This window comes from Vombatus ursinus, unplaced genomic scaffold (assembly GCF_900497805.2).
Source record: "Vombatus ursinus unplaced genomic scaffold, bare-nosed wombat genome assembly UNPS02015255.1, whole genome shotgun sequence".
Taxonomy (NCBI): domain Eukaryota; kingdom Metazoa; phylum Chordata; class Mammalia; order Diprotodontia; family Vombatidae; genus Vombatus; species Vombatus ursinus.
Window position 1 is genome coordinate 4,223,090 of NW_020955033.1, and position 25,409 is coordinate 4,248,498.

General features: G+C 36.3%; 1 pseudogene; it reads right to left on the reverse strand.

The window, feature by feature from the left end:
• Positions 1-9: 9 nt before the first annotated feature.
• On the reverse strand, positions 10-25,055 carry LOC114031731 (annotated as a pseudogene).
• Between the last annotated feature and the right edge of the window lie 354 nt (positions 25,056-25,409).

A 25,409-nucleotide genomic window follows, 5' to 3' on the forward strand; every position in this document is an offset into this window, starting at 1 on the left:
ATAGTCTGTCTATATTCTCTGACATTTGGCTATGCTTGGACTAGAGGGATTGCTATTTACATCTAGAACCTTTTCTATGACTGGGTTGCATTTCCTCTTGTCTTCACCTTCTTTAGACCCAGAGTCTGATGAGTATTCTTCCTCTTTGCCATTGGACTTTTCAGCTCCCTTCCCCAAATTTCCTTGAAGATGTAAAAAAAAAAAGTGTGTGGATATCTTTTTTTCATTATTTTTTCTTTCCCCTCATATTCATTCATTATTTTTCCTTCTTTGAACTCTTGAATAATTTCTCCAGGATGGATGAAGTTTCTCTGAGTTAGGGAATGGAAGAATCTCAGACTCATGTAATACTTACATATTGTAAGGGTTACCTAAATGATTCCAGATTACTTTGGAGGAGATGTGCTTCCCTATGTTCTGATGAACATGTCCCTGATGTGTATCATGTAGAAGTGCCAGTTCATACTGACAGGCTTGTGTTGCAATATGTGTGGAAGAGGTACACTTCCACTTTGGGGCTTCACCTCACAACTTGTTCTCCAAGGCCTAGGCTGACTCCACAGGGCCCTTCTCACAACTGTCTCCAGATCTGAGCTAGGATAGGCCATCACTGTTGCTACTTCTGTTGTAAGTCTTGGTTTTTTAAAACAAAACAAAACAAAACTTGAATTCCCAGGAAGCAAGCTGAAATCAAAGTGAATGCTTATTTCATATCTGATAACTTTTGTTATTCAACTCAGGAAATCACAAAGTTGTTCTAATTGTTTTTTTTGCCTATTGTTTTTTTTCTGAATAGACATCTTACATTGTTTTATGATGTAAAATGATTTCCACCCCATATAAGTATTAAAATCTTCCTTTTGTCTCTACTGTAATACCTATTGAGAGGAAATTGTCTTCATTTGAAATATTGGTCAAGATCTGTTCCCCCCCATATTCATTCTGTTTCCATGCATGGAATTTTATTCTGAGAAAATACTTCATGCTGTAACAAAATGACACTTTCATCTCCAGAGCAGCCAGCCCCTTTGTAGTCAATCTGGAGACAAATAAGTAAAATATGTCTGGAACTTTGCATACCATTCCCAACATACAGTGCCTGACCTCAGGTAGAAAACTGAACACATACTGGCACAATAATTTAGGTTTACAGATTTAAACTTACAATCCTAGCATTCACTCATGAAGTAAAAAGGATATTGAAATAATTCAACAAAACAAAAAAGTAATAAACCAATATCAAGTTAAACACTTAAGGCTTTAAATGAAACAATCTGCATAAAGAATATTATGACTATAGAAGGAGCAAGCCATCAATTCCAGAGGGCCTTTGCCTTGCAGTGTGCTGTTCAACCAATTGATTATTTTGCTGTGACAGACTCTAAAGATTTCACATTCTAATTTTCAGGGAATGATTTCTCATTTCAGAGGGCACCCAATCATGCACTATTCAGAACTGAAATAACAAAAAAGATTATTTGCATGCTATTTTGTATAAATCTGCATGAACTATTGTACCCTACTCTGCATTCACATATGAAAGGCTGCTGGTCTAATGAACAGAATGACAGCTTTGGTATCCAAAAGACCAGGATTCAGTCAATCAATAAACCACATATTTATTAAGCATCAACTACGTGCCTGGCTCTGTGCTTGGAAACAATTTCTGTTTGCAAGAAGCTCACATTCAAGTCCTACCTATGATACATACCTGATTTCTGCATATGAACAAATCATTCAGCTGCTCAATGCCACAGTCAACTTGGTTCAGTCCACCTGCTGAAATGATGGCTCCTCTTACACAATGATGGCTCCTCTTGCACATGTGGAAACTGAGGCTCAGATAGTTTAAGTGACTTGCCCAGGACCATGGAGTTAGCAAGTGTCATATATATGAAATTTAAATCCGTGTCTACCCTACTTCCAGTCTGTCATGCCAAATTCTCTCAAAAGCACAGGTACAGCAATTTGTTGGTAGAGAAATAAGAAATATGCAAAGGCATGTAGCACTGGAGTGAGTAGCAGGGTAAGGAAGATGGACAGAAGTCCGTGTTAGAAGAAGTAATAATTGGTGATGAAGGAGAAATAATTTTCTTGCTGTTTATTTTAAGTTGCAATGGATACAATAAGGCTATATGAGTAGATATCCATAATGGATGGGCAATAAACTAAAGTCCATCATCAGAACAGTGAGTTAGAGGAAGGGTCAAATATATTGATAATCCTGATCTTCACTTCAGCTTTTTACCTCTCCATCAAATAACAAAACTCCCTATTATATCAGCTTAGGTCTACTGGGTTATGGACCTAAGTAGAGGAATGGGACCAAAATATTATCATTGTAGTAATTAATGTTAACAAATACTTAATTAATGCTTATCATGGATAAGATACATCTTATTTGCCAGAACAATAACTCATGGCTGGAAGGACTACAGAAAAAGAGATAAAGGACATCTTTTTGGTGGGTTGGGAAGTCTTGTTAGAGTAGGAAAATGGGATACTGACTAGGATAAAAAGCTTCCATGACATCTATATGAACCCTTACATTTCTCAATTTCTGTAACTCAGGAGGATCCAGGGAGATAAACCTCACCATTTTCTCACAATGATCTGGAAGTCCCCCACCCTGCAACAAAAATCTACCCTATACTTTCTGAAATTCCAACATTTCAATATAATTCAATTATCATTTAATAAGAGTCTATAAAATATAAGTCACTATGGTAGACATTGGGGATATAAGGATAAAAATGGAAGAAATGTAGTCTTTTCCCTCAAAGAGCTTACATTCAACAAGAGATTACAACGTGGCTCTCTCCCACTCCAATGTTATCACTTTTAAAGTTACCCTTATTTCAAATTTACCTGATTCTATTGGAGGTACCAATACCCTTCCAGTCTCCCAGATCTGAAACTCTGAGTCATTCTTCATCTCTCATTCTCCTTTACTTCAGATAACCACTTGTCATACTTTGTTGATGCCTTCTTCTAAAACTTTTGAATTTGTCCCATTTCGTCCAAGCAAAAGGACATCACCATAATTCTAGTCATAAATGCCTCTTAGTTGGATTATTGCAAATAACCTCCTAGTTTCTCATTATTAGGGCAGTTAGAAGGTGTATACTTGGATGGCATGGGTAAGAGTTGAATATGATAGGATGATTATCTAAAAAAAATACAAGTGGTGAGAAAGAGGAATGCACAGGGAGAATGGGAAAAAGAAATGTAGGATGGGACAAATTATCTCCCATAAAAGAGGCATGAAAGAGATTTTACAATGGAGGGGAAGTTGAGGAGGTAGAAGGGAGAACTTGAACTTTACTCTCATTGAAACTGGCTCATAGAGGGAATATCATACACACTCAGTTGGGCATAGAAATCTATTTTAGCCTACAGGAGAGTAGGAGAAGGAGATAAAAGAAAGGGGTTGCTGATAGAAGGGTTGATTGTAGGAGGCGATAGAAGAAAAACAATTTTGAGGATGGACAAGGTGAAAGGAGAGAGTAGGATAAATAGGGGGAAATAAAATGGAGAGAAATACACAGTAATTATAACTATGAAAAAATATGGCAAGTTTCTTTGCTAAAGGTCTAATTTCACAAATATATAGAGAACTGAATCAAATTTTTAAGAATTTTAGTCACTCAACAATTGATAAGTGGTCAAAGGATATGGACAGTTTTCATAACAAATCAAATCTATCTATAGCTATATGAAAAAAAATCTTCAAATCATTATCAATTAGAGAAATGCAAATTAAAACAATTCTGAGGTACCACCACATATATATTGGGTTGACTAACATGACAGAAAAGGAAAATGACAAATGTTAGTGGGGATGTGGGGAAATTGAGGTACTAATGCATTGTTACTAGAGAGGGAACTAATTCAACCATTCTGGAGATCAATTTGGAGCTATGCCCAAAGGACTATAAAAACAAGCATATCCTTTGACTCAGCCATACAACCACCAGGTGTGTACCCCAAGAGATACAAAAAAAGCAAAAGCACCTACATGTATAAAATATTTATAGCAGCTCTTTTAGTGGTGGCAAAGAATTGAAATTGAGGGAATGCCCATCAATTAGGAAATGGTTGAACAAGTTGTGGTTTATGATTGTGATGGAATAGTTTTGTTCTTTAAAAAATGATGAGCAGGATGCTCTCAGAAAAACCTGGAAAATCTTACATAAACTGATTCAAAGTGAAATGAACATTGTAAGAAGTGAAAGCAACATTGTACAATGATCAACTGTGATTGACTTAGCTATCCTCAGCAATACAATGGTACAATACATTTTCAAAGGATTTATGATAAAAATACTATTTATCTCCAGATAAAGAATTGATGGAATATGAAAGCACATTGATGTATATTTGTTTGCTTTCTTTATTTTTCTTGTTTTCTTTGGTCTATGTATTTTTTTTTACAACATGACTAATAGAAATATGTTTTACATGACTGCACACATGTAATCCTTATTAAATTGAAGGAGGTAATTTGGAGTTCAAGATTTTATAAAACGAATTTTAAAAGTTGTTTTTATACCTAATAAAGGAAAAATATTAAATTAAAAATAAAAGTGATAATATTGAATTCCTTTCAGTCATGTTGAATTTGAGATGTCTATCCTACTCCTTTTCCCTGCTGGTGCCTTCCTTTTGAGATTACCTTCCATTTATACTAAATATGTGTTGTATGTACAAGGGATTTTTTTTAACATATTGTCTCCCTCATTAAAATGATAGGCAGAGAGCATGATTTTGACTTTCTGTTTTATCCAGTGCAGCATAGTGCTTGCCACACAGTATGTACATGATAAATGCATATAAACAGACTGACTCTCCAGTTGGAGATATCTAATGTTCAGTCAGTGATATAAGACTGTAGATGAGGAGAGAGACATGTATTGGTTCTAGAAATCAGTAAGTTATGTTCATGGAGATGATAATTTAATTCATACAAACTGATGAAGTTACTAAGAGAGTGCAGAGAGAGAAAAGAGGCTTTTAGGAATATCCTTGGGATAGAAAGAGAACCCAAAAAGTTCCATGTCACAGAAATCCAGGAAGTAAAGGATGCTCCATAGTGAAGGAAAAGAAGGAAAAAGACAGAGTGGACAATCATATTCTGCAATTAAGAGATCATTTTTAATCTTAGAGAAAGAAGTTTCAGTTGTGTGGCAGGGCAGAACATCATATGAGAAAATACCAAAGAGTGAATGAGAGACAGAAATGGAAGCAAGAAGTATTGAAAGTATTTTCCAGGAGTTTGGCTATGAATGGGAGGAGAGATTCAGTATAAAAACTTGAGGTCATGTCATATTTAAGTGAAAGATTTTTGTTTTTGTTTCTCCAAATATGAGGGAGCTATGAGTACTATGCACATCCTATTCTGGAAATGAACCAGTAGAAAGGAAATGACTGAAGATTATAGAAATAGATAATTATCAAAGGAGGCAGTTATTAGAGGAAAAGAATGGAATTAGAATAAAGGTATAAATAGAGATGTTGGTCTTAGTTGGTCTGGTCAACTCTTCTTCATAGATAGGATCAATGAAAAATAAAGTGGGGGATAAAGTTGGCAAGACTTGAGCTATAGTCTTGGAGAGAAGAAGAAACTCATGATAGAAAATTTCTATTTTTACAAATAAAATGTAGGAGATAAGGTCCTGGGCTGAGAGGGAAGACTGAGTGAATGTTGTTGGAAGTGTGAAAAGAGAAGAGCAAATTCAAGTCATCCCTGGGGAGTTCCAGTTGGGGAAGGAGAAAAAGGTTTTCCCTGCTCCAGTGCAGTAGTATGTTGGTAAATGTTTAACAACTGCCATTTATACACACATATATGTATACATATTATATATATATAGATACATATATAATATGTACATACACATATATGTATGACATACTTTTCAGTTTAATCTGAATTAACATTTTCTCCATCACTTTCAATAAAATGTCATTTAATAAACAATTATTAAGTACCTATGTGTGCTACATATTGTGCTAAGGGCTAGGTTTACAAAATGAGGCAAAGGACACAGTCCATGCCCTCATGAAGCTTACAGTCTAATGGGGGAGACAACAAGCATGTAAATTGGTTTTGTCCTTCCTTTTTGAAGAAGATTAATGGTGTTGTGGGGTTGTCTTGACTTGCATGTGAATTCGATTTCAGTGAGGTAGAGGTGTACAAAGTCATCAGTCTCACTTCTCTTCCATAGTCATCAAAGTCCACTGGCAAGACAAAAGTCCACTGGCAAGACAAAGACTGGCAATGGCTCAGGATGCAGTGGTTGACCTTTATATCTTCAATATCTGAACAAACTCTAACCCCTTCACAGTCCCTACTTTAGTTACCTTTATTGCCATTGGAACAAATTGTTCTCAACAACCCTTTCTGCTGGGGGAGGTCTTCACATGCTTGTGGTGGACATCCCCCCATCTCACCAATGGGTTTTAGGTCCATCAGTTACTTTCAACTTGGTTTAGCCCATTTGCTGAGATGGCTGGGCTAGCACCACTAGTGTGAGGTCTTTCTGAGCCCTTTTGAGGGCTTCTCATCCATGTCTCATGTCCAGTGGGTCACCCAGCTCTCAACTGCAGCTCCAAGAAGCTATTTCATACACAGCAGACACACCCCATTAAAAGCTAACAAATATATACAAACAAGCTGCATATGGATAAATAGGAAGTAAAAAAAGAGAGAGAAGACACTAGAATTAAGAGTAGTCAGTGAAGGCTTACTGTAGAATATGGAATTTTAATTGGGACTTGAAGAAAATCAGGGAAGTCAGTAGGCAGAGATGAGGAGGGACAGTTAGAGAAAATTCTCTGAGTGTCTTATTTATGTGAAAGCAAGGAGGCCTGTGTCCTTGGTTGGAAGAGTATGTGTCAGAAAGTAAGGAGACTGAAAAGCTAGGAGGAGGTTAGGTTATAAAAGGCTTTGAATGTCAAGCATTACATTTTGTATTTTATTTGACTTGAGCTCCATCATGGATCCAGGTTGGACTGAAAAACAAATCTGTTTCCCCAAATCTCTCATATCTGCTACCTGGCTCCATTCTAGCAGTTCATCTCATCTTTTTGCTACAAACATTATTTCTCTCTGCCTTTGTGAATCATCAATATATTGCTCGTCAAACTTGGTAGAGAGAAAGCAAGGTTCTGTTGTCACTTCCCAGACCTCTTTCCAGGGTAACACTATAGCCACTAAGATTCTTTCCCTTGAAGTTGAACGTAGTTTGCTGCCAAATAGCATAGGAAAAGAGCTAACATCATTTGGGAGAGGATATAGTGGAGGCCACATCAGGTGGCTTTGGCATGGCTTAGGGAAGAAAGGATAAAGAAGATGCATTTTAACATCTGGATTTGTATATAATTATTTTAGTGAGATAATTCCAGGACCACTAGGTTATTAACAGCTAACCATGTACCAATTGGTGATGTGGGACTTGTAATTCCAAGAAATACTTGGTAACCTTATACATTACTAACAGAGCTACTCAAAAGATGGCTTCCTCCAATTCATCCTATCTATCTCTTGTATGTATGTAATTGCTTGCAGGTTGTCTCTCCTAGGATAGGAACCTTATTTTTGCTTTTCTTTGTAATCCAAGTCAGGTACAATGCCTGGCATATGAGTGATTAATAAATGCTATTAACTGACTAATTAAGTTGTAGGATGCATGAAAAAGCAGAGGTGGAAAAGTTGGAGTGCCTGCATTATCCATATGGACTTCCTTCATGGTGTTCCAAGTGGAAATAATGAAAGGAAGGAGAATAGCTAAGGAAGTCAGCATCCTAAGCAGCTGCCTTTTTGAAGAATTTAAACAGCAAGGGTAGTCATTTCTTGGTTGGAAGTAAAGAAGGGGGGCTAAAGAGAAAAGTAATCATCATCACAAGTGATTGAAGTAGCAGATTGTGCACAGAGTGTGTTCTATGTCCATAATTGACTCTATTATTTAAGAAAACACAGATCAATTTTTACCCAGAGGCCACAGACTTTCTACTAGACTTCAGCAACCTCAGTCAATGCTTTGGTTTTTGCACTTAGGGTGATTTCTGAGATGCCTTATGCTTTTAAACCATTAACTAAAGGGCTCTGTTTAAATCCTAGAGGACAGACTGGAAAGTGGATTCTGTGTTTCCCTAATTAACAGAATGTGCTATAGCTTTACCAACCTGAAGATGTTTTTATGGGCAAAGACAAGTGTGATATAAAAAAATGGCATCAAAATACAAGATGCCAAGATAACAAGCCATATGTTTCTTTTTTAAGATTTTAAATATCTTTGTTGCTGTTATTTAAGTTATTGGCATGAAACTTGGAGAAGTTGAGAGAAGGGGTAGGATAAAAATCTGCTTTGTCTATTGATTTATAGTTTCAAAATTATTTTCCTGCAAAAAATAAAGATATTAGCTCTCAAGACACAAGTATTAATATTACTAGCATGTCTAAAAGATAATACAACCTTGAAAATCATATATTCGATGAGAAAGATGGGAGTGGTCATGGCTGGTAGCAGTTTAACTATAGCTAATTAGCCAAGGTTAAGTAGGGTCTTTTTGAAATGTGTTTTTCTTTTGTTTTTACCTCTGGTGCCTGAATTAAACTTAATGAATCAGAGACCAATGCTTTATTCAGATTTTAAATAAGAACTACCTCACAGGAAAGACCTGTGAATTTTGCTTGATAAAGGTTATTGAAATGCAGAAATCTGTGAAATCTATGTATTTTATCCAGACTATCACTGTACTGGAAAAGGGGAATAAGTCATTTTCATCATTTTTTTTGTTTGTTTGTTTTCATCTTTTTCTAAGGATGTTCAAAAGAACAAATCATTTATTCATGCCAATATCTCTGTGAGGTTAGTGGACAGTTGGAGCAGCATTGTGATGCTCCCCTATTGTATTTGCTCACACGAAGACAGAAGGATTAGGATTTTATTTTATTTTTCCTTTATGGTATTTTGTTTTTCTCCAATTACATGTAAAGATAGTTTTCAACATTCATTTTGTAAAATTTTCAGGTCCAATATTTTCTCCTTCCCTCTCATCTCTCCCCCTTTCCAAAGACAATAAGCAATCTGATAGGTTATACATGAACAATCATGTTAAACATATTTCCACATTAGTCATGTTGTGAAAGAAGAATCAGAACAAAAGGGAAAAAACATGAGAAAGAAAAAAAAACAAAAAAAATGGAAAATAGTATGCTTCAATCTGTATTCAGACTCCATAATTCTTTCTCTGGATGTGCTTAGCATTTGCTATCACAAGTCTTGGAATTGTCTTGGATCACTGTATTGCTGAGAAGAACTAAGTCTATCATAGTTAATCATCACACAATGTTGCTTTTTTTTTTGGGTGAGGCAGTTGGGGTTAAGTGACTTGCCTACGGTCACACAGCTAGTAAGTGTCAAGTATCTGAGGCAATATTTGAACTCAGGTCCTCCTGACTTCAAGGCTGGAGCTCTATCCACTGCACCACCTAGCTGCCCCCACAATGTTGCTTTTACTGTGTACAATGTTCTCCTGGTTCTGCTTACTTCCCTCAGCATAAGTTCATATAAGTCTTTCCAGGTTTTTCTGAAATCTGACTGCTCATCATTTCTTATAGAACAATAGTATTCCATTACATTCGTATACCACAACTTGTTCAGCCTTCCCCAATTGATGGGCATCACCTTAATTTTCAATTATTTGCTACCACAAAAAGAGCTGCTAAGAATAAATTCCTAATCACAGGTTCCTAAGTGATTAGGTGATTTTATCACACTCACACAGGAAAATTCAGGACTCCTCATTTCTAGCTTTCATACATTCTTCTACTATATTCTCAAGGCTTCCTCTTCCATTTCCTCTTTTGTTCCAAGCAAATAACCCATCCTCAAAATCATACTTAAAAATGCTTTCACTTCTTTTTTTTCATTCCTTTCTATTTTCTACAAGTTCATGTGTACTGCATCCCATTGGAAGAGAGAATTTGTCACAGGGCAGAACCTGACCAATTTCAGATGATGAAGAAGCAGTAGAAGTTGTCCAAGATAGGTGTCCAGTGGTTCTCTCTGTACAGAATACCTAGTTATATGCCACTAGGTGTGCATTCTTGAGAGTCTCAAATCCTCTTTATGCCTCAACTTCACCAGCCCTAAAATGAGGAAACTAGATTATAGAATCTCTAAATTTTTGTAGAGTGAATGTTCTATGCCACATATTCTATATGTTACCAGGCTTCCCCTCTCCCTACTCTAACCATGTACCCATAATTAAATACCTATGAATTTTATTAGAAACAACACAAAGAATACAATTGTCAAACAGAAACCCTACAGAAGCTTTTTAAAAATTATTGGAGTTTCATGCATTAAAAATTAAATTCAAAAGAAAGCATGCCTTTCTAGGTTAAGGTCTTTGTTTAAAAAATGTTCAATATATAATATTCAGAACTTTTAAAATCACCTCCAAAAGCCCTTAACCTAGTTTTATTTTGAATTTAGTTTTTAATATATAAAGATCTAATAACAGCAAAAAAAATCATCCAGGTTCTATTTAACAAGTATGTGAGGATCTTTCTTGAAAGGCAGGATATAAAAATTTTGGGGAATTTGAGGTAGTTATTAAGGAGAATGTACATTTCAGTTATACCTTGGAAGTAGCTAGAAGGCTGTTGGGTAAAGGGTTATTTCTTCTTTAGGAGGAGTGGAAAGTTGTCTCCTTTTGATGGAAAAAAAAATCAAAGGACATTAAGCTCCTCAAGCATAAAAATACTTTGCAGCTTTCTTTAGGGGGTAGGAAAAGAACAAAGAATAGAACATGGAAAAGAGACTGCTCCATTTTACACCCCATACCACACCCACTACACAAACACTGTTTTTAGCCCATTAGTTGAGGAGAATCAACTTAATTCAACTCAAATCAGGAAACATTCATTAAGTTCATACTAGGATATTTTTGCACTAGATCTTGAGAGAAGCTGCAAAAATTATTAAGACAACATTCCTCAGGGAACTTACAACTGAGTAAGGTAGCCATTTGGTATGCCACTGAGAATAATGAAGAGTGACTGAGAAACTTTAGATAGCAAACTATCTTAGTAGTCTTAGAAACATGAATGAGCCCCAGAGGTATTCAGTCCCAACAAAAAGGGTACAGTTAATTTTCACACAAATTCTTTAGGGCCTGCCCAGTTTCTTATATGATGACTTTAATTCAAGAAGATGTGTAGAAACAGTTCATCTGGGTTCTAATGGGTTGAATCAAGATGTGTTCTTATTTAGTAGATGTAATTACTTTTAAGTGGGTATAAGAATTAATAAAGCTGCACACTTACACACTCAAATAAATTTTCCTCCAAACACACCTGTGAGTGGGATAGTACAAATATTAATCCCCTTTTGCAGCTGAGAAAAACCAAGGCTCAGATGGTTAAGTGGCTTGTCAAAAGTCATATAGCTTAAAAAAGGGTCCTTGACAGTGATGGATTTAGGGCTAACAGTGAGATCCATTTTGGTAGACAGACACTGAGGGAATTCATTTTGTTTGACCATGCATATTTGACTTTTAGACCAGGAGTCAGACTCCTAGGCTCATAGCTTTAGAACTGGCCTGGAGGCTGTTGATATTACAGAGGAGGAAACAGAGGCTCAGAGAGGTTAAGTAACTTACACAAAGTCTCACAGTCAGGAAATAGCAGAGTTGTGATTTAAACCCTGGTCCTCTGACTTCATTTCTTTTCATTAGAGCATGTCTGTCTCTGACATAATAAAAATATCATAGTAGGGAATATGCCACACCTCTTACCTCACTTATTTTGGAGAAAAGCCAAAGGCATTTAAACTTAATTATACCCTTTACTTTTATAAAAGGTTTATACCATTTTTTCCTAACACTGTTACATTTATTATTTCATTGAATTGTCTGAACAATCCTGAAACTTTGTGATATAGGTATATTTTTATTTCAATTTTATAAATGAAGTAATTAATCCACAGAGATGTTTAATGACTTGCACAAGGTCGCAAAATACCAGCAAAACCTATGGTATCTGAAAGTTATTACTGGAACATCTGGATTTTTAAGTTAAAATATCTTCTTGGCATCATATTTGAATTTAAGATAGATGGAAAGATTTCTATAATTACAAAGCATGAGTGGTCTAGAATTCATTCCTTGATGATACTATTCTAGATAGGTGAATTGTACCATTACGCATATCTTCCATCTTTCTATTCCTGTTTGTGCTATCTTAGGTACAAATATCATCTGCCATGTAGACATATCAAGCTCTCCCAACATGACATAAAAGCTGTAATTGAGCATAGGGACCTGAATTAGGATCAAGATGTATGTTTTTTTTTCCCTTGCTTTGTTTCTTTTTGATATTGTAGATCCCAAAATCTGTTAGCTTTTTTCTGGTTTGGATGAACTATAAGAAGCAGGATCAAGTGATCCTGACTCCTAAATGTCAGTCCCAAAACTTTATATAAAATTTATAACCCATAACAAATAAATAGCAGGCCTGGGACAAGAACCCAGATCTCTGGTGTCCTTCCTGCAGCAGCTAAGCAGATTGTTAATTCTTAAGGCTACATTCATCATTGGGATCATCTGCCAGTATTTGCAAAGTTGTCTTAAAATACGACAAGATTTCACAGAAATATGTCAAAAAGATAGAAGAACCTCTGTCAGTCTTCTTTCCTCCTTAAGCTCATTTAAAAGAAGGTATTTAAACAATATTAATTTGTTCCATTAAACTTGTTCCACAAAGGCAAGCACTTCAGGTGTGCAGTGTAAAACATATGCACACCTGAAATGCTTGTCTTTATCATAAAAGAGTTGATCTAAAGGAATACCCTTAAGGGATGTTGTGTTTCTGTTTCCAGATGACATTATGTTAAGTGCAGTGAGCCAAAGCACTAAAAACTTCCTGAGCAAAACATATGGTAATATGAAAAAATAGGTCCAAACATTCATAATTGAAAAACAAAGGGGATAAAAACTTGTGTATTTCTTTTTTTGTTGTTCCTTTCAGTTTTATTGATGTGCTTTGTGTCTTACATTACATACGTATATATATTCTACTATGTGAGTGGCCTCTTGTAACAAAGTAAAATGATTAAGTGGACCCGACGATACAGTTACCTCATCTGGAAATGCATGCAACATTCCATATCTGTAGCAATCTCTCACTTCCCCCTTTTCCCCAATATATTAACAGAAATCTAATTTCTCTCTACTCCAATGAAAAAAGTACAAATTTTGTATAAAATATGCATAGTCAAGCAAAATTAATTCTCTCAATAGCTGTCTACAAAAATATGTCTCACTTTGCACCCTAAATCTATCACCTCCCTCTCAGAGACAACAGGTTTTCATTACTGTTCCTCTGGAATCAGGAATGATCCCAGATGACAAGGTCACAGTTTTGTAATCTTGACAGTAGTTCATGAAAGTGGCTTACTTTTAAGCCTTTCCATCTCATAGCTTTATATTAAACTAGCTAAGAAAAGATTCTCTTGTAACCCAGAACAAAATGGCAAATTGTTTCTCAGAGAGCAGTGTCTTTTTTTATGCACATGTGAAAAGGAAATTCTTCATCTTCCTTGGGAGATCATAGTGTTTGAACGTGCATGATACATTTGGATTATGCTTGTTAAACCATAGCAGTAGACTTTGTCTTTGGCACCCAAGGAATCTGACTTGGGGGATTTAAAATAGCAAGTCCTGGCTAAATTCTGGATTTGGGTTTTGCTAACCATTGCTGCTGTATTAATGTATCAAAGCACTGGGATAGTCTACTTCTAACTTGTAATTAATTATATTTGCCAGTTATCTCTTTGAAATAAGTTTGTATCTGAATAGTTTATTGAAATCATTAAAATTGTACAATTATTGTTCAGGACCTAAAGCTCTGTACTGTGGAATGTGTTTAATAAAAAAAAAAGTTAAAAAACTAACATTTTGCCCTGAACCTTGATAAACAATTTGGCCAACTCCACCTTTCAAATTCATAGTATAAGAACTTCACACTCAGAAGAGCACTTTGGAGCATACTGTCCCTTCCAGCTGGAGCAGCCCTTTTCTCCTGAATGGATGCACATTTCTGTGCTCTCCAATGCAGCATTGCCCTTATATGAGTTGTACCCTATGTTAGTTTGTATGTCTGAGTTGTATGTTGGGTCCCCTTTTCCTCTCTCTCCTTCCTCCTCTTCCCAATAATTGCAATAAAGCTTTGTATTGAACTAACTCCCATTGTTTTACATGTTATTCTCAGTACCCAAAATCACTAAGGGGTTGTTTTCCCTACCATCTCTGACTGGCACATGGGCCTTTTCTTAGACTTAAACTGGGTTCCCAGACAAGGAATTAAAACATTAATATCCACACATACACTGGGAGAGTATAACATGAGTCCAGGGTCAAGAAGGGAATATATCCTCCTGGGGAGGGACTCCTCTTATGCCAGAGGACTTATAAAACAGTTGTGCAGTGAGCAGGGTCAAAACAGCCACCAAAGTCTCTAGAAGCTTGTGATCTCTTTTCCCCTGGATTCTGTAAGTACTTGCAGGAGAGTACGTTCTCAGTTTTGGGGAATGTTTTGTGCCAACTATTCTTACTATAAGACCATAATAAATACATATTTCTATATAGCTGATTAGTCTTACTTGCTGACTGATATCAATTGATAATCAATATGGGACACACCAGTTGGAGTTTTAATTCTAATATTAGAACACCACCTCCAATCCCTCAGGGAGGAGAGAAACCACTCTCTCTGGGAACCTGATCTGTCAGTGGTAGGATGGTTGGGATAGTAGCTTCAGAGCCAGTGTTACTCTCTTCCTCCTTTCATATTTCTGGGTTCTCACCTCTCACTCCCTCACTCTCTCATTGCTACTAGCCACAACAAAAGCCCAAACCACTAATATTAGCATTATTGACATGATCCTATTATGCCAAAGAAAACCACATTCCAAAATAATCCAAACTAAAAGTAACCCTAATGGCAATGGAAAGGCACAGAGTGGGAATAGGGAGGATACACGACTTTTGTATAAGATAACACAAAAAGGTATCATTGAAGCCAAATATGGACAGAAAAGGAGGTGAGCCTGTCATTTATTGGAAATGAGAAACAGTAGATAAGCAAACCTAAGTCCTACAATGTTTTCTGTAAGAACTGTAGCAAAGTAATAACCTTTGTATGACAAAGTAAGATGTTCAAAATTTTAAATTTAGTCCACAAAGGAATTTAAAGATCATTGGGTCCAATTCCCTCATTTTATAGGTAAAGACAGCCAGACCTATGTAAGTTAAATCAGTTAATGACCCATGAGAATCTACAAAGCACTCATAATATGCTAGACCCTGATGACACAGATTACAAAATTAAAACGGTCCCTGACCCTAAACAGCTTAGTTTCAATAGAGGGATATACATAATATACATAAAATAAATACAAGGTAATTTAGGGGTGAGGAAGGTAGTAGTATCCAGAGACATCAGGAAAGACTTCATGTCTTAAAGAAAATTAGGAATTCTACAAGGTAGAAGTGAGGAGTAAGTATATTCCAGGCAAAGACTTGGAGATAGAAGGTACAGTGTCATGTATGGCATAAAAGGAAAGCTAGTTTAGTTAGATCATAGAGTGCATGCAGGGAAGTAATACATAACAAATTTAGAAAGCTGGTATTGTTGTGAGAGTTGCTATAGGATGAAAAGGGATATTTGTAAGGTATTTGCAGAGCTAGAAGTGCTTTATAAATGCTAGCTATTGTTACTATTTTATTATCTCATTCATATTTTTCCACTTTTCCACAAGAATAGCATGATGTAGTTTGTGAAGCTACAGCGGCCAAACTGATATTCCTAAAGTCTAAGCTTGACCATGCCACTCCCAAGTTCAAGTAGTTCTATTGTCTCCTTATGGTCTCCAGAACAAAATACAAACTGCTCTGGCATTTAAAGCCCTTCATAATCAGGTGCCTTACCACTTTTTCCAGATGTATTGAATTTTATTCCTATTTCTTGTATCTAATGCTGTGTCTCCTGTCTGTGCCTTTCAAATGTTCCCCCCATATACCTAGAACTCCCTCTTTACCTCTGTCTCTTAGAATCCATAGCTTTCTCTGACATTTAGCTCCTGTGTTACTGGAGCCCTCATATGCTAGTTTCCCTTCCCCTAACAAATTACTTTGCATTTTAAAAATTTAGTTATATGTGTAGATGTTTTTTTTTCCTCCCAATAGAATATATGACTAGGGAAGGCAGGGAATGTTTCATTTTTGTGTTTGTATCACAAACACTCATAAAAGGCCATGACACATAAGTGCTTCATAAATGCTAGTTAAATCAAGGAATTCTGAAACTAAGGTATACTCTTATTTAGAATATTTATTTGATCTACTGTTCCAGTAACACTATTAAAAAAATAAGTCTAGTTAAGCATGACCAACACTCTTCATGAAGGGACATTTACTCTTGGTAATCATGTCTTTTTCAATAATTCCCTTTAAGGATTAATTCTAGAGGTACTAACAGTGAAAGTCAACACTTTCTGATTTATCATTAGTTACAGAGTTCATTGCCTTCCCTTATAAAAAAATAGTGGTCTTTCTCCAAGCTAGTACTGTCAGTTGGATTCTTTCCATAATTATTCAATGAGCAGTTACGGGACTAAAAAAATCAGATCTATTTTTCAGTACCCTGGGATGTAGCTAAAACTAACTCTTAATGTTGGCTTCCATAGCCAGGTTCTTTCTTAACGTTTCCTTACATGCATTTCAGCTCCCTGTTGGCCAGATCATTCTCCTTAACAGTGAGAAAGTAGAATCAAAATACAAGTCGCTTAATTCTTTCTTCTCTGCTTTTGGCTGTCATCTTATCTACTCTGAGCAGTGATCATGCCTTTTACTCAATATAGATTGAGTCACATATTAAAGGATGAAATTATAATTAAAGTAATTCTGGAAATTGCTAGAAATTCTGCTTGAGGCAAAGAGAAAGCTCCCCTGGATATGCTGATAATTGAATTCCCCCATTATTTCTTTATCATACTTCTGTGACTGTGATGTGTTTCCTATACTCTTCACCTATATTTTTTTCTTTTGTCCAGGTGGCCTATAATATACTCTGATAACACAACTTTTGTTTTTGTCTCCATTGATCATCATCTGTATATCTCCCTCATGTTTCCTAACTTTGATTTCTGCATTTCCTTATATATACTTATCTTCTTCACATGTGATGCTATTTGGCCTCTCTTCTTTTACTTATTGTGAAACAGTTATAGTCTAACTATGGGTGTCATCCCACCAAGTCACATTGCAAAAAGAGCTCCTTATGCCCAGGATGCCCACTTCATCAGTCAGCTTCATCATGACTCCTAGAATGCAGTTACATTTTGATCTTTGGACCCATCATCCTTTTTATTAGTGATTATCTGCCCTGCCCTAGCCCCCTAAGGTCCTCAGGACATTGCCATCAGCATTGTTAATTTCCCTGTCAGAACCTAAGTACTACTTGGCATTTCTTCCTGTCATGACCAGAAGAGGAGCTCTCCTTTATGTGTTACCACCCCCAACTAGAATGTGAATGCCCTTTGAGAGTAGAGTCTGTCTCAATTTTCTATTTGTATTTTCAAATATACTTAGTTCAGTGCTGGGCACATAATAAACATTTAATAAATGAGCTTTTTTTCCCATTCCGTCTATCCATCATCTTATTAGAATGATTCCAATACTTCTATCCTTTCAAGGTCCTTTTGGATCCTGGCTCTGCTATCCAGTGTCGTTTCCAGTTTTGTATCATGTAAATTAGATGTGTATGTCATTTTTGCCTTCATCCAATTAATTAATAAAAATGGCAAATAACACAAAATCAAGCATAAGTTGTGTTTGCCCACCACTGGGTTTATTCTACCAATTTGAGAGTGAATCATTAACATCTACTTTTTGAGTTTGGACATGAATTATCTCAATCCATCTCACTGTTTTTAGCATCCAGCCCACATCTCCCTATCTTTTTATAGTATGGGACACTCAATCAAATAATTTATTGATGTTGAGATAAACCATAGCAACTTCATTTGTTAGATCTACCAGGTTGAGAACCCTGTCCCAAATGAAATAAGATTAATCTGTCACAGCCTGTTGTTGATGAATCTATGATGTCTATAATTATTTGCAAGATATTTGCTAATAATTGGTTTAATAATCTATTTTAGAAAATGCTGGTTAAAGTTATGGTGTGGGTTATAAAATAGGTAGCCACTTGGGTTATAAAATGCAGAGTGGCACATTCTTTTTTCAGGTTCATGGGACCATAGATGCATCGAGCTCAACCCTCTCATTTTAAAAATGAGCCAACTGAAGTCTAGAAAAATGAAGTGACTTGCCTAAGGGCAAACAGGGACTAACTGGCAGAGCCAGATTTTAAACTAAGATAGTCTAATTCCAAATCTAGTGTTCTTTCCATTGTACCACACTCTTTTCTAAAACCAGAAAATTTCATTCTTCCTTGAGCATAGGAATCCTGTGATAATTCTTTGATGTGTTACCATAAAGTCACAAATTTTCTAGTGAAGAGTAGCACAACAAATAGGAAACATAATGCTATATATACCTCATATATGGAACACAAATCTATTGTCCCTCATCTGCTTCTTGTCCTGGGGCATTCATAAAGCTTTGTTCTCTTCTAGCAGTTGTGTTACCATAAAGTCACAAATTTTCTAGTGAAGAGTAGCACAACAAATAGGAAACATAATGCTATATATACCTCATATATGGGACACAAATCTATTGTCCCTCATCTGCTTCTTGTCCTGGGACATTCATAAAACTTTGTTCTCTTCTAGCAGGAAGGAAAGAAATGTCTGGCCCGAGCTTCTATCATTTTGTCTCTTTCTATTGCTTTCACAGCTCAGTCTTGAAACTTACAAGGTTTCCATGCTTCCAAGGTGTTACAATCCAGAGAAAAGATCTGTTCACTGCCCTCCTGGTCTGCATTCTGCAAGTTCCTGACCTGGAGTTATGTTTTTAGCTTATACTTCTGTATCCTCCTATCTATATTGCTTTACTCATGTTTCCTTCTCTATAATAAATTGACAACAGTCATCTCAGCTTATTGAAGATAAAAATTAAAAAAAAGGGATAAATAAAAACCAAAGAGATTTAAAAGAATTCACATATAATTCAGTATAGTGCATTTTTTTTAATTTTAAGGTGATTGTTAATGGCTTAATTTCTAAGACTGGATTATTTAAGCTTTCTATTTTGATTGTATTAATCCAAGGCAATTTACATATGCTTTTTTGTAAATATTGTCAGTGTTAGACTTCTGCTGCCATCTTCTCTCCCAGTGACATAATTGTCCAGTCAGGAGTACACTTTCATAAAACTCTACCTCAGCAATATTTGAAACTCAAAGCATGTACCAATTTTCTTTAGATTATTTTCCACCAGCACCTCAGGAAGCTCATGTACTGTGTCTATATCACAGCAGGTAGCCTTCTCAGTCATTTTTATGTTATGCAGACCATATCACAACACTCTTTAAAGTTCACAAACTATCCTTTATTGGCACTAAAAGTTTGTATCTTGTAGTTTTCACCAGGTCCTCCTTAAGTATTCAAATTAATGTTCTATGTTCTTCCAAAGCATCAAATTATCCTGGTTCTATCCTGAATTTATATTCTTTTTGAAATTATTTAGCATTTTATTTCCCCCCAATTACATCTAAAAACATTTTCAATATTCATTTAAAAAAATTTTAGTTCCAAATTATCTCCCTTCCTTCCTCCCTAGTACCCTCATTGAGAAGGCAAGCAGTTGGATATAGGTTATACATATGTAGTCATGCTAAACATATTTCCATATTAGTGATGTTGTTAAAAAAAATTCGAAAATAAAGTAAAAAAAAAGTATGCTTCGATTTGTATTCAGATACCACTAGTTCTTCCTCTAAGAATGGATAGTATTTTTCATCATAAGTCCTTCAGAATTATCTTGGATCATTGTATTAATGAGAATAGCTAAGTTGTTCACAGTTGATTATCTTCCAATATTGCTGCACATAGTACATTTCACTTTTCATCAGCTCATGTAAGTCTTTCCAGATTTTTCTGAGAGCATCCTGGTCATCATTTCTCATAGCACAATAGCATTACATTACATGCACATATCACAGTGTGTCCAACCATTTGACAATTGATGGACATTCTCCTCAATTTCCTACAATTTTCCACCAAAAAAGCACTGCTATAAATATTTTGTATATGTAGGTCCTTTTCCTTTTTGTTTTTTTTTTTCTACCAAACCTTTAAAGACAAATAATTCCAATACTACATAAAATGTTTGGAAAAAAAGGATAAATAAGAAATCTTACCAAATTCCATGTATGACACAAATGTATCCACTAAGAGTAAGGTTCAAACAAAACTCACCCCCCACCTTCTTTCCCTGTACTGTAATAGGTCTTTTGCATCTCTTCACGTGATATAATTTACCCTATTCTGCCTCCCCTTTTTGTCTTCTCCCAGTACAATCCTGTTTTTTCACCACTAATTAATTTTTTATATTATTACATCAAAGTCAACTTATATTTACAAGTATCATCTTCCTGTGTAAGGATGTAAACAGTTTAACCTTATTGAAAAACATGTTTTCATTCTCCCCTTCCTATTTACCTGTTTATGCTTCTTTTGAGCCTTGCATTTGAAGACTGAATTTTCTGTTCAGCTCTCATCTTTTCATCAGGAATTATTGAAAGTCCCCTATTTCATTGAACATCCGTCTTTTCCCCTGAAAGTATATGTTCAATTTTGCTGAGTAGTTGATTCCAGAATATCATGTTCTAATCCCTTTCATTCTTTAATGTAGAAGCTGCTAAATCCTGTGTAATCCTGATTGTGATTCCATGATATTTAAATTGTTTTCTTTCTGGCTACTTGCAGTACTTTCTGCTTGACCTGATAATTCTGGAATTTGGCTACAATATTCCTTGGTGTTTTCATTTTGGGATCTCTTTCAGGAAGTGATTGGGGGGTTCTTTCAATGACTATTTTACCCTCTGGTTCTAGGAACTCAGGGCAATTTTCCTTGATAATTTCTTTTTTTTTAATTTTTTTAAAAATAATTTATTTATTTTTAGTTGTCAACATTTACTTCCACAAAATTTTGAGTTCCAAATTTTTTCCCCATCTTGTCACCCCCCCACCCCAAGATGGCATGCATTTTGAATACCCCTTCTCCTAATCTGCCCTCCCTTCTATCTCTCCTACCCTTCTCTTATTTCCTTCTCCCCCTTCAATTTTCCTGTAGGGCAGAATAGATTTCTATACCCCTTTGCTGTATATCTTATTTCCCAGTTGCATGTGAAAACAATTTTTTTTTAACTTTTGTTTTTAAAACTTTGGGTTCCAAATTTTCTCCCTTCCTCTCTCCCCACCCACCTTCATTGAGAAGGAAAGCAACTCGATACAGGTTATACATGTGTAGTCATGCAAAACACTTCCATAGTAGTCATGTTGTAAAAAACTAAGTATATTTTCATTAATCCTATCCCACCCCCTATTTATTCTATTCTCTCTTTTGACCCTGTCCCTCCTTAGAAGTGTTTGCTTCTGATTACCCCCTCCCCAATCTGCCCTCCCCTTTATCATCCTCCTGCTCTCTTGCCCTCTTCCCCCCATTTTCCTGTAGAGTAAGATAGATTTCCATAGCCAATTGTGTATATTATTCTCTCTTTAACCCAAATATGATGAGAATAAGATTCACTCATTCCCTCTCACCTTCCCCCACTTCCCCTCCAATGTAAAAGCCTTTTCTTATCTGTTTTATGTGAGATAATTTACCCCATTCTATCTCTCCCTTTCTCCTTCTCTCCTTATAATCCTCTCTCACCCCTTAAAACTCCAGATATCACCCCTTCTTCAAATCTCCATGTACCTTCTATCTATCTATCTATATACATGCATATACATACACATATTTTTCCCTCTCACTGCTCTAATACTGACAAAAGAATCCTGAGTTACAAATATCATCTTTCCATGCAGAATGTAAACAGTTCAATCTTAATAAATTTCTTATGATTTCTCTTTCTTGTTTACCTCTTCATGTTTCTCTTGAGTCTTGTATCTGAAAGTCAAATTTTCTATTCAGCTCTGGTCTTTTCATCAAGAATGCTGGAAAGTCCTCTATTTTACTGAATGTCCAATTTTCCCCCTGAAGCATTATGCTCAGTTTTGCTGGGTAGGTGATTCTTGGTTGTAATCCTACCTCTTTTGCCCTCCAGAACATTATATTCCAAGCCCTGTTATCCTTTAATGTAGAAGCTGCTAAATCTTGTGTTATCCTGATTGTGTTTCCACAATACTTGAATTATTTCTTTCTGGATGCTTGTAATATTTTCTCCTTGACCTGGGAATTCTTTAATTTGGCTACAATATTCCTAGGAGTTTTCATTTGGGGATCTCTTTCAGGAGGTGATTGGTGGATTCTTTCCATTTCTATTTTGTCCTCTGGTTCTAAAATATCAGGGTAGTTTTCCTTGATAATTTCTTGAAAGATGATGTCTAAGCTCTTTTTTTTTATCATGACTTTCAGATAGCCCAATATATTTTTTTTTAATTTTCTCTCCTGGATCTATTTTCCAGGTCAGTTGTTTTTCCAATGAGATATTTCACATTGTTTTCTATTTTTTCATTCTTTTGAATTTGTTTTACAGTGTCTTGATTTCTAATAAAGTCACTAGCTTCTAATTGTTCCATTCTAATTTTTAAGGAATTATTTTCTTCAGTGAGTTGGACTTCCTTTTCCATTTGGCCAGTTTTGCCTTTTCAAGTATTCTTCTCCTCATTGGCTTTTTGGACCTCTTTTGCCATTTGGGTTGAGCTATTTTTTAAGGTGTTATTTTCTTCAGTATGTTTTTGGGCCTCCTTTAGCAAGCTGTTGACTTGTTTTTCATGATTTTCTTGCATCACTCTCAGTTTTTCCTCTCCTTCTCTTACTTGCTTCTCAAAATCCTTTTTGAGCTCTTCCATGCCTTGGGACCAATTCATGTTTTTTTTGGAGGCTTTGGATGTAGGAGCTTTGACTTTGTTGTTTTCTTCTGGTTGTAGGTTTTGATCTTCTTTGTCATCAAAGTAAGATTCTATAGTCTGACTCTTTTTACGCTGCTTGCTCATGATCTCAGCCAATTACTTGAGTTATAAAGTCTTTGTTAAGGTAGGGGTCTGCTTCTAGAATGGAGAATGTACTGTCTCAAGCTTTTGGTGTTTTGTGCAGCTGTTTTCAGAAATACTTCTAGGGACCTGAAAATTTTCAGTTCTTCGAAGGTGTTATGATCAAGGGTGAGGTGTTTACTCCTTTCCTGTCCTGTGCTCTGGTCTATGAGTGACCACAAGCACTCTTTTCTGTCTTAGAACTGTGAGGAGGATTTCCTCTCCACCACCACTACCATCTCTACCACACCAGCACTCCTCCTCACCCCAGGAAAACCACCCAGAGCTGTGACCCAGATCCAAGCACAGGCAAAGCAAGAGAATCCTGCACCAGTAAAGAGATCTCTGCAATCCCCCTCTGATCAGCCACTGGATTCCCCCTCAGTCTGTGGGACAGAAGCTCAGCAGGCAGGTGCTGCCCCAGGGCCACGCTCGGGGACCAGGGTTGGGACCGCACACTTCTCTCTCACTGTAGACACAGACTTTTCCTACTGACCTTCTAAGTTGTCTTTGGCGTTCATGGGTTGAGAATTCTGGAAACTGCCACAGTTGCTCGTGATTCAGTCCTCTGAGGCTTGCTCCAGGTTCACTGAGGCCTGTGCACCCACGCCAAACTTTGCTCCTTTCCCAGCCTAGAGCAATATACCTTTCCTATCAACTATCCAGGTTGTCTTGGGCTGGAAATTTGTTTCACTCTTTTTGTGGGTTATACTGCTTTAGATTTTGTTTAGAGCCATTTTTTACAGGTATTTGGAGGGGTTTGGGGGAGAGCTCTAGCAAGTCACTGCTTTTACTCCACCGTCTTGGCTCTGTCCCCTGATGATGTCTTGAAAGATACTCGTCCAGGATCTTTTTTTTTTTTTAATCATAGGTTTCAGGTCGCCCAATAATTTTTAAATTATCTCTTCTGGTTTTATTTTCCAGGTTAGTAGTTTTTCTAATGAAGTATTTTACATTTTCTTCTATTTTTTCATTTTTTTGATTTTCTTTAACTGATTCTTGTTGTCTCATAGAGTCATTAGCTTCCACCTGCTCAATTCTAGAATTTAAGGAATTATTTTATTCATTTAACTTTTGTACCTCCTGTTCCATTTGGCCAATTCTACTTTTTTTTAACTCTTTTTTAATTAATTTATTTTTAGTTTTCAACCTTCACTTCCACAAGGTTTTGAGTTTTAAATTTTCTCTCCTTGCCTCCCTCCCCAAGACAGCTTGCAATAGGCTCTACTTATTCATTCCAATTAAACATATTTTCACATTAGTCTTGTTGTAAAGAAGGATTAGAACCAATAGGAGGAACCACAAGAAAGGAGAAGCAAAACAAAACAGAAGAAAAAAAAGGAGCAAATAGTAGGCTTCAGTTTGCATTTAAACTCCCATAGTTCTTTCTCTGGATGTGGATAGCATTTTCCACCAGGAGACTTTTGGAGATGTCTTAGATTCTTGTATTGCTGAGAACAACTAAGTTAATCAAAGTTAGTCATTGCACAATGTGGCTGTTACTATGTACAATGTTCTCCTCGTTCTGCTCACTTTACTCAGCATCATTCCATATAAGCTTCTTATGCTGGGGGCCAGAGGTCTGGTCAATGGCTTTCTGCACTGGGGCCTGAGGTGCTGGTGGTTTGCCCACTGCACTAAGGTGGCCAGACTTAGTCGTGTCTGTTGCCCTGGTTTTCTGGGACTGGCAGCTTGCTCCCTGTACTGGGGCTTGAGGCCTCACAGCTGGCCTGCTGTTCTACTAGCCTGCTGAACCAGGACAGAGGGGCATTGGTTACCAATTGGTGCGGTGGCTAAGAGTCTCCTGGTGGCTTGCCCAGACATCGTCTGTGCTGGGCTGCACTGCACTTTTACTCACATGAGCCAAAACTTTTATGAAATCCTTTTAAGTTATCTTTAACTGGAAAACTGTTTCATTCCATCTTTTTATATGTTCTCTTGCTACAGAATCTGTTTAGAGGCTTAACATTGTATCCAAGGAAATCTGGGGAGAACTTAGGTAACTTTCTGTCTTTTCTCCACCATCTTGGTGCCACTTACTAGAGTGTTTACTTAAGATGGAAACAGGAAAGCAGACTATTGTGCTTGAATAGTAAGAGATTATTTTAAAAAGAAATGTAAATCATTCAAAATTTGATGAGTCATTAACCTAGTACACTGAGTGTGTAAATAAAATAA